Source organism: Sturnus vulgaris, chromosome 12 (genome assembly GCF_052056855.1).
Source record: "Sturnus vulgaris isolate bStuVul1 chromosome 12, bStuVul1.hap1, whole genome shotgun sequence".
In the NCBI taxonomy this organism is placed as follows: Eukaryota; Metazoa; Chordata; class Aves; order Passeriformes; family Sturnidae; genus Sturnus; species Sturnus vulgaris.
In genome coordinates this window covers 11,432,137-11,440,045 of record NC_142254.1, presented here as the reverse complement: position 1 = coordinate 11,440,045, position 7,909 = coordinate 11,432,137, and the positions used below count along the sequence as shown (strand labels likewise).

The 7,909-nt window shown below is 39.0% G+C and overlaps 1 long non-coding RNA gene across 1 annotated transcript in view; it reads left to right on the top strand.

The window, feature by feature from the left end:
- Nucleotides 1-575: 575 nt before the first annotated feature.
- Nucleotides 576-7,909, top strand: part of LOC148222368 (uncharacterized) — a 39,042-nt gene continuing 31,708 nt past the window's right edge. Inside the window, exon 1 of the long non-coding RNA XR_015806169.1 lies at nucleotides 576-675. This is a non-coding gene — a long non-coding RNA (uncharacterized LOC148222368). The remainder of the gene's footprint in view (nucleotides 676-7,909) is intronic.

Here is a 7,909-nt window from a genome sequence, read left to right as displayed (position 1 = left end):
TCTCAGCTCAGCAGGAGGTGGTGTCCCACTAGAATGTCAGCTGTTTTGATAAAAGTTTGGCCCTTTTAACAATTTTTATGTGTTCAGGAAGATCTGATCTATAGCATTTGCCTTTTAGTCTATTAAGTATAACTATCAACTAACATAAAGAAGCTATAATTGCTGTCTGGTTAGAATTACAAAATAAAGCCTAGTTTGTGGGGAACACCTGCTTGCTCCATCCTTTACAGTACAGTAGTAATGTTTAACATCTCTTCTGCCTACTCGCTACTTGGTACCCAACATAGCTAAAATTATATAGATCCTCATCAACCAAAGTGGCATTCCCTTCAGACTAAAAAAGTCCTAGATCTCCGCATTGGTGAATATAATAAAGAGAAAGAGTATTTTCTCTTTGACAGAAGCAAGCTGTCATAGTAATAGTGAAATGAGACACAGAAGAACAAAAAATTCAAAATATTCTTAGACACATTCAGGCAACATGTAAATAGAATAATAAATCTCGCAAGAAAGATCTGTTTATTTTTTGCACAAAAGGGCTAAGAAGTTGTTTGGTTTTTCTTTCCATTTTAAAGCATGAATTTCTTTTTCTTCCACCTGAAGTCTTCACAGTATTCCACAGAGCAGCTGTCCACAGCAAGAAACTCATCATTCACTCTCTGATCAGCACATACAGTAAGTGACATGAAACTCTGCTTAATTCTCTTGTGTCTTCATGAAATAATTTCTTCACCAACTAAAGAAATCTGCTGTTTACCATAATCTCAATTTAACACCTTCTCTCACTGTTCAAAAGTAACTGTCTGCATTTGAATGGGGTTTGCAAAGCAGAAGTAACTGCCAGGGAAAACTAAACAAGTCTTGTCTCTTCCTTGAAAGTTGAAAAAGGCTTTAGTTTTTTTTTATCACAGTGACAGGTTACATGGTAAACAAAGTTGGAGATCTTTGCTTTGGCCATTTAATACAAGAATTGGTTCGAAGTGAACAAAGCTGAAGGGTGCAAAACTTGAGCTAAGCCCAAGTTCCACGTTAAGTGGGATGTTGGGAGGCCAGTGGCACATGGCCACAGTAACCCTGGGGGACGGGGGCGGTGGGACAGGCTGCGGGTGCTGCTCCTCGCTTACAGAGGAAGCCCCTTCAAACGAATGAGCTTTCAGTTTACCAGCACTATGGGAAAGAGGCCTTGGGAAACACTCCACTCCTTAGGAGCTAATTTGTTTGGTTTGTGTAAGGTAGAAAGCAGCCAGGAGGATCTCAGTCTCAGCGAACTGGGAAGGGTCCCACCTTGCCTCACATTACCATGCACAGCAGAGGATCACTTAAAAAAGATTTCCTCATTCGCATTGCAATCAGATACAATATCTTTTAATCAGCAATCAAAACAAAGGCCTTGTTAGTATTGCGAGATTAGCTAGATTTCTACAGATTTGTTCTGAAGTTAATGAAATTGCATCCGAATGAGACATGAGATATGAAATGTTCTGCAGGAGTTCAAAGCCTGTGACTGCAGCTGCACTCCCCAGCAGCTTTACCTGGGAACCTGTTCTTAAGGAAAACCTCTCCTGCAACTCTCTTCCCCTGACTCATAAAGTTATGATTTGAGGAAATTCACATTTGAAAATTTAGAAATACAGTGCACAATGGTTTCATGTCATAGCTGTATTGAACTAAGAAAAAGCATTGTGTTGGAGGGTAGGAACCTCTTTTTGTCTTTTGTGTTTATATCACTGTGTTGATTTACTGCAGGTAAAAAAATGGTAATGTAAAATCCTTGTGTAATTTTTCTGAAACAGGATGAGTTTTCACATGATGTGAGTACCATTGTACTGCTAACTGTAAAATGCTTAGAGGAAACTAAACTAAGTTGAAGGAATTAATATTCCATCAAAGAGTCGGTACTTGCCTCAATAAGATATTTTTAGCATTTTTGGATTTTGATATATGAGTCTTTTTTTCCCAAGAGAACAGGAAAACTACTTCTCACCACTTCTTTCATGTTAGGTTGTTTATGGCAGACCATTGCATTAGGTCATGTAGCATTGGATCCGCTGGAAAATGAACAATGTTTTCAATCATCCATATGTTTCATTTGCTGCCTCTCTTTGGTCAGGTGAATGTAGTTTTCCCACCAATACCCAGGTATGTACCACGGTTAAAAGTTTTCACATAAGCCAGGTATGTACCTAATCAGAATACTCTTGCCTGGGCAGAGCTTTCGATGCTAGAAATAATGTTTTTAAAGCATATTGACATATGCATTAAATGAAAAGCACACATAGTATTGAAGTGCTCTATTTCCTTAGAAAAGGAAGATAATAAGTCTTAATTTTCCTTTAGGGCAAAGCTTTAATACAACTGCTGCTAGTTCATAGTCTTCCAGTTATTGTTTAAACCCCACAAGATACTTAAGTCTTTGAGTGTTTATACCAAGAAAAGAAAAATATGAATTCATTCTCGAGCTCAGATTTGGAGCTAATAAAGTTATTCTGATTTCTATTACGTTTTTTGCCCACCAGCATTACCTTCTTGCTATTATTTAGCTGAACAGTTCTGGTGTCTTGGGTGCCTTGTACCTTATGGAAGTTGGGAAGGAAAATCAAAGGTCACAAGGAACAGGGAAAAAGGTAATTAAATAACTGCAACAAAAAAAAACAAACAGAAAAAAAGGGAACTGAGGATACAAACAGAAGCTATCAAAGTGGTTCTCTGCCAAAGTTTTTAGTGTTGTCATTTGGGTGTGTCTGTGTGCTTGAGTGATTTTCCTCAGTAACCTGCTTGTTTTGTTGGTTTTACAGTTTTGGAGGGATGATCTCTGAATTTTTCTCAGATTCTTCCTGTTCCCTCCAAGATGGACACAATTTATCATGTTGTCATTATCCATCCCCAGTGATTCAAGGACTTCTGTGTTTTCTTAGCAAGACAGCCAACTTCTCACATGATATGTACTTGGAATTAAATCTCATTTCCCCTCTCTCATGGCTACCAGGCATTGTATTTTAAAGTGGGATCTTCAGCAGCTGAAATTTCAGTTCTACAGTGCCCAACACATATAAGTTGCAATATCCCAGGGCACACAAGTGGAATCCCACTCTGTCAGGATTATTTTGCTACATCATGCAATGTGCAAGGACATGCCAAGCTGGGCAGAAGAGAGGAAAGCATGCAGCCATTTCAGCAGCTTCTGTCTCCTCCCTGATTAAAATGGAAAATAAAGTGAATTTTGTGATAAAATTGTGTATGACGCTTAACATTTGCTATGCGGTCAAATATGGGTATATAGTATGAATGAATAAATAGAAAATTGATTGCACCTTTAACTCTGCAAACGTTAGGATACTATCAGGTTTGGCAGATGTGTATTTTTATCTACAGTTGTCATCTGCTGCAAAACATCTGGATTTTAGAGAGTCAGACTTTCAGATAACCCAAGTGTACAACAGATACTACAAACTCTTTGTGGCTACCTAGTTTGAAAACAAAAGTGTATTGGCCTTCTGAAACAGTTTGCAAATCTGTTCTTAAAACAAAATGAGTTTTTTTGGTGGCTAAAATGAGGGGCACATAAATGGATAAAAGCACTTATCCTTGTGTTTAAGAATGCAGTGAAAGGTACAAATTTTTGCAGTGCCTTTGCTTATGATATAACTAGGCTTTAGATAAATTGTGGCAATCTTTGGGCTCCATATTTGATTTCTAAGTTTTGAGTATGAGGTTATGCACATCCATAGCTTGTAAGAAGAGGGGTTGATGTCCTTTCTGGAGCAGGTACAGCATGTTGCCTTTACCTTGTAAATGCACTTCAGTCTCAACACATTCCCAAGGTGAAGAGTCCCAGTTTGTTTCCCACATCCTCCTATCCTTAAATTCTGCGCTGGGCTGGGCAGGGCAGTCTGGGTTCCCATTAGTTCTAGCTGGTGATTGAGTGGGCAAACCTTCAAAATAAGCCAAGTAACTCATTGATGTAGACAAAGAAAATTTTGTCTTGGGCACTTGCAAAGTCCTATGAATCTCCTGCTAACAAACCTCCCTCATTTTCAGCTTCATTGAAAAATGCAGTGAAATCAGGTTTTAATCAGGGGAATGAGATATTATGATGCATATTTCCAAGTCTGAAATGAAAATCTATTTTTAAAGAAGAAAATTAAACACTATTTCAATTTTCTTGTACTGACCCTTTGGGACTGTTCTGAGCTACTGTCACCTACCAGCATGCCCGCCAGGCAGTCTGTACAAATATTATTATTACTTAAATAGAGTCTGAATCATTACCTTGTGTTTTCACTTTGTAGTGAAGTGATTTAAATATAGTTTTCTTATGTTGGGATCCTTTGACAAATGCATAAATAGTTAGCGCATTGTTAGCAACAGTGAAAAGGAAATGGATGCCTGGCAGGAGGAAGGGCAAATAATTTTCTCATGCTTGCTGTGCTCTTTCTGTAGTGTAAATCAACTCTTCTCCTCTGAAAGTAAAAACTTATTCCAAGATGTCAACAAAAGTAAAGTAATTAGGAAAGGAAATGTAATTCCTCTCTGCTGCTCCTCCTGCACACACATTAGTAAATGAAAGCTATTTAAAGACACAACCTGGCATAGACTAATTGGAGATGAGTCATTTGGGACCTGATCCTGGAAATGCTTACTCAAATGAGTAGCCCTTTGATTGTTCGCTGGGTCAGTGTGGAGTGGTGTGCATGCTGCAGGATCAGGGAGGAGAAGGGTCAGTCCTGCAGGGTGCTGAGCTCTCCCGAACCCACATGCTCCTGAGCTGGACAGCTGGCCCCAGTGGGAAGATGCCTGTGCTTGGAGTTAACTGTTTTATTGGATCACAGCCAGTTTGGTCAGTGTCTCCTAGGACTAAACCCTGAGTGCTTAACTTAAAATAGGAACATTATGAGGCTACTTGGATTAATTAATATCATTTGGAATAAAAGAAACAATTAGAAAACTGAAATGCACCACAAAATTTTCCTGCATCCACTTCTGCTACTGGTTCATGTCTGTCATAAAATTAACTACTGTAATATTCTTTTTCCACTATTTAGTTCTCAAATACTTTGCTGCAAAGGAAGCTGTAAAGCTCAAAGGCGTATTTTTTTCTTAGTGTTAGCAATTAATATGCCACTAGTATTTGCATAAATAAGTTGTGTATTTTAAAGCAACTCAAATGGGCTATTTCATTTTATATGACTGTTAATTAAGATGTTGATTAGCCCTGCTATTGAAGCATTGAAACCCTTTCTAAAAGAAATGGCCACTGTTTCAATTTTATTTTAATTAGTTGGACTTTGAGGTTATTTACTACAGTGTCAGCTATCAAAGTAAAGCTATTTAATTTAATGTTCAATCCAAGGCAGGTAGCACACAAAATTCCACATTTGCCTGTAACCACTGCCATTAACAGCAGTATGATTTAAGGTCATTTAAGAGTCATCAACCTCACAGATGGTAAAATGCGAAGTATCTAAAAGGGAAAATAACAATTGTTGTCTTGTCAAATAAAATCCGAACATTGTATTTTTCGTGAACACCCACTAGCTTCCAGCAATTTTATACAGAATGTGTTTCCCTTTGGGCGGAGAGTGTTAGGTCTTCCCTTTTATGTATCCTTCCATTGAGACACGCTAACCCCCTCGGGAGGTGAAACCCACCCAGATATTTGTGATTTTAAAACTTCACTTGCGTCACTTGCAACAGAGATGGATCATTATTCTGGGATAAAATCACATCCTGCACAGTGAAAATAACAGGCAACATTTGACCTGAAAAGGGAAAGAGGAAAAGAAACCCAACAACTTTTAAAGTGTTAAAAGAAACAGACAGTGTTAAAGCTGCTTCAGGAAACAAATTCTCCCTGTAATGCAGTGTAATTACGATCTTTTCTAAGCTAAGTATAGTACCCTAGAGATTACTATAAGTAACTTATAATAGAATTTTTATTAGTGGTAGTAATTTTTTATGATAATTAGTGTAATCTGCAGCCAATAAAATCAGAAGATATATAGTTATCTTTTACACCAGAAAACTAACCTTCAGACAGCTGAAACATTAGGAAAAATATATTATTTTATGATTGTTATACACCTTTATGTTCTGATTATTTGGTATTTTTTAACAGCCCTTTCCATTTTATGTTGAAAAATGTGAGGCATGCTCAAGAGCCAGTATAAAGCAGCTTTAGGGTAAGCATCTGGCATTTCTTTTCCTTGGCTATCTGATCTGAAACCTCATCCTTTGTGGAAGTTAGGGAGTTTTAAGTATTTCTTCTAGATGATGGGTGACCCTTGCACAAGCCCTGTCCTCACAGTGAGATTTTGCCTTTTCTTATTGATGGGAGGGAGAGCCCTGGCTGTGGCATGTGGTCTGTGTATCTTTGGGACTCTCTTGTGCTGCTCCACAAAAAGAATATTTTGACTGAATGAGTCAGCTACTACTGCTAAGCCAGTGAGTTTGCTGGAAATGCAAAGAAAGATAACAGTTCCAAATAAACCTAGGGAAGGACTAACTGCATTTTTTCTGTTAGTGTTCTGAATCATGCTTTCAATTTTTAGTTTGCTTCTCTATCAGAACCCTCCAGGCTGCATGGATGAGATGGAACTCTCACATAGACTGTCAAAGCTGGCATCATACATGCCTAGAATTTCTTAGGCTTGGACTTCATGCAAGGCTGTTTGAATAGGCATAAAGGCTATGAAGAGAGACAGCTGTCTTCCACTCAGGGAATGGCATAAATTCTCCTGGACCTTTTGGAAATTATTACTGCAGAAGGAGGTCAGAGGACTGTTGCATTCTCCTAGGCTTTTTAGACTTGGTTTGTCCTAAATTAAGAAAGAGAAGGGGAAAAGAAAAGGGAGAAAAGTTATGGTCTCACTTCTTAGAGGTGCTGAGATTAGTATTCCCAACAACTGTACAGATTTTCATAATCCATGTTCAATCTTCTATGGCTTGATGAGCAGTGACTGAATGTTGACAATTGACATATTGTCTCCAGTATGTGACTTAGTGTCTGTTGAGATGCATGAGGTAGAGCAAGCTCCACCGAAGTTTGTCCACATTGTGCAAATATGGGAGGACATCACTGCTTGCAGTTACCTGTGATCCATATTTTGGGAGTTCTCCAGTGATAACTAATGCAATGTGTATTAAGCTGGCTTATATTTAAGTGGCAGAACCTAAAGAGATTCATAGATCTCTTTAGAAGTCTGTAGACACAAACATGTTCATCTAAAGCAAAGACATTGGTTAGGTCCCTAATAAAGATCTTCTAATGATGTTTCCTAGATGTGTTGTCGGTGCATTTTGTGTGGAAATACAATAACTGGCTGTTAAATAAGCAGTTGTTTCCTTCATGTCCAGGAAAACCTCACTTTGTGATGAAAATGGCCAGTCTTTCTTGCCTTGCCTCTGTTTTCCCTCACTGGTCTTTGGCAAAGAGTAGCCCTGTATAGACCTTCATCCTTCAGGTAGATTCCAGTCCTGATCAGGCAGGAAGCACACAGGCTGTGAAAACAGCACCCTGGCAGTGGAGCTTCTGACAGTGGATAAAGCATCAAGTTTCCATGCTGATCCTGCTGGATTCCTGTGTGCCAGCACTTAGAGACTGTTGACCGTGAGGTTTCTCTGACACTCTTGTGAACCCTCACAGGGACAGATGGATTTGCTCTTGAATGGCTCCATTCTTTTCTCTTTGTGAATAGAGCGGGCAATGGTTAATTTGCCCTGACTGCTGTCATGCACCACAGGCTTCTGCTTTGTCACCCCTCCTGCTGACCATGGCCTCAAGGGCAGGAGGTCTCATATTCTGAAAACGTGTGTACTTACTGTATATGTCCAGCTTGTCTTTTGGGAGGAGGAGTGCACAGCTGAGCGCAGATGGTGATCTTCTCCTCGCTATGCTTCAACCTGAGACTTA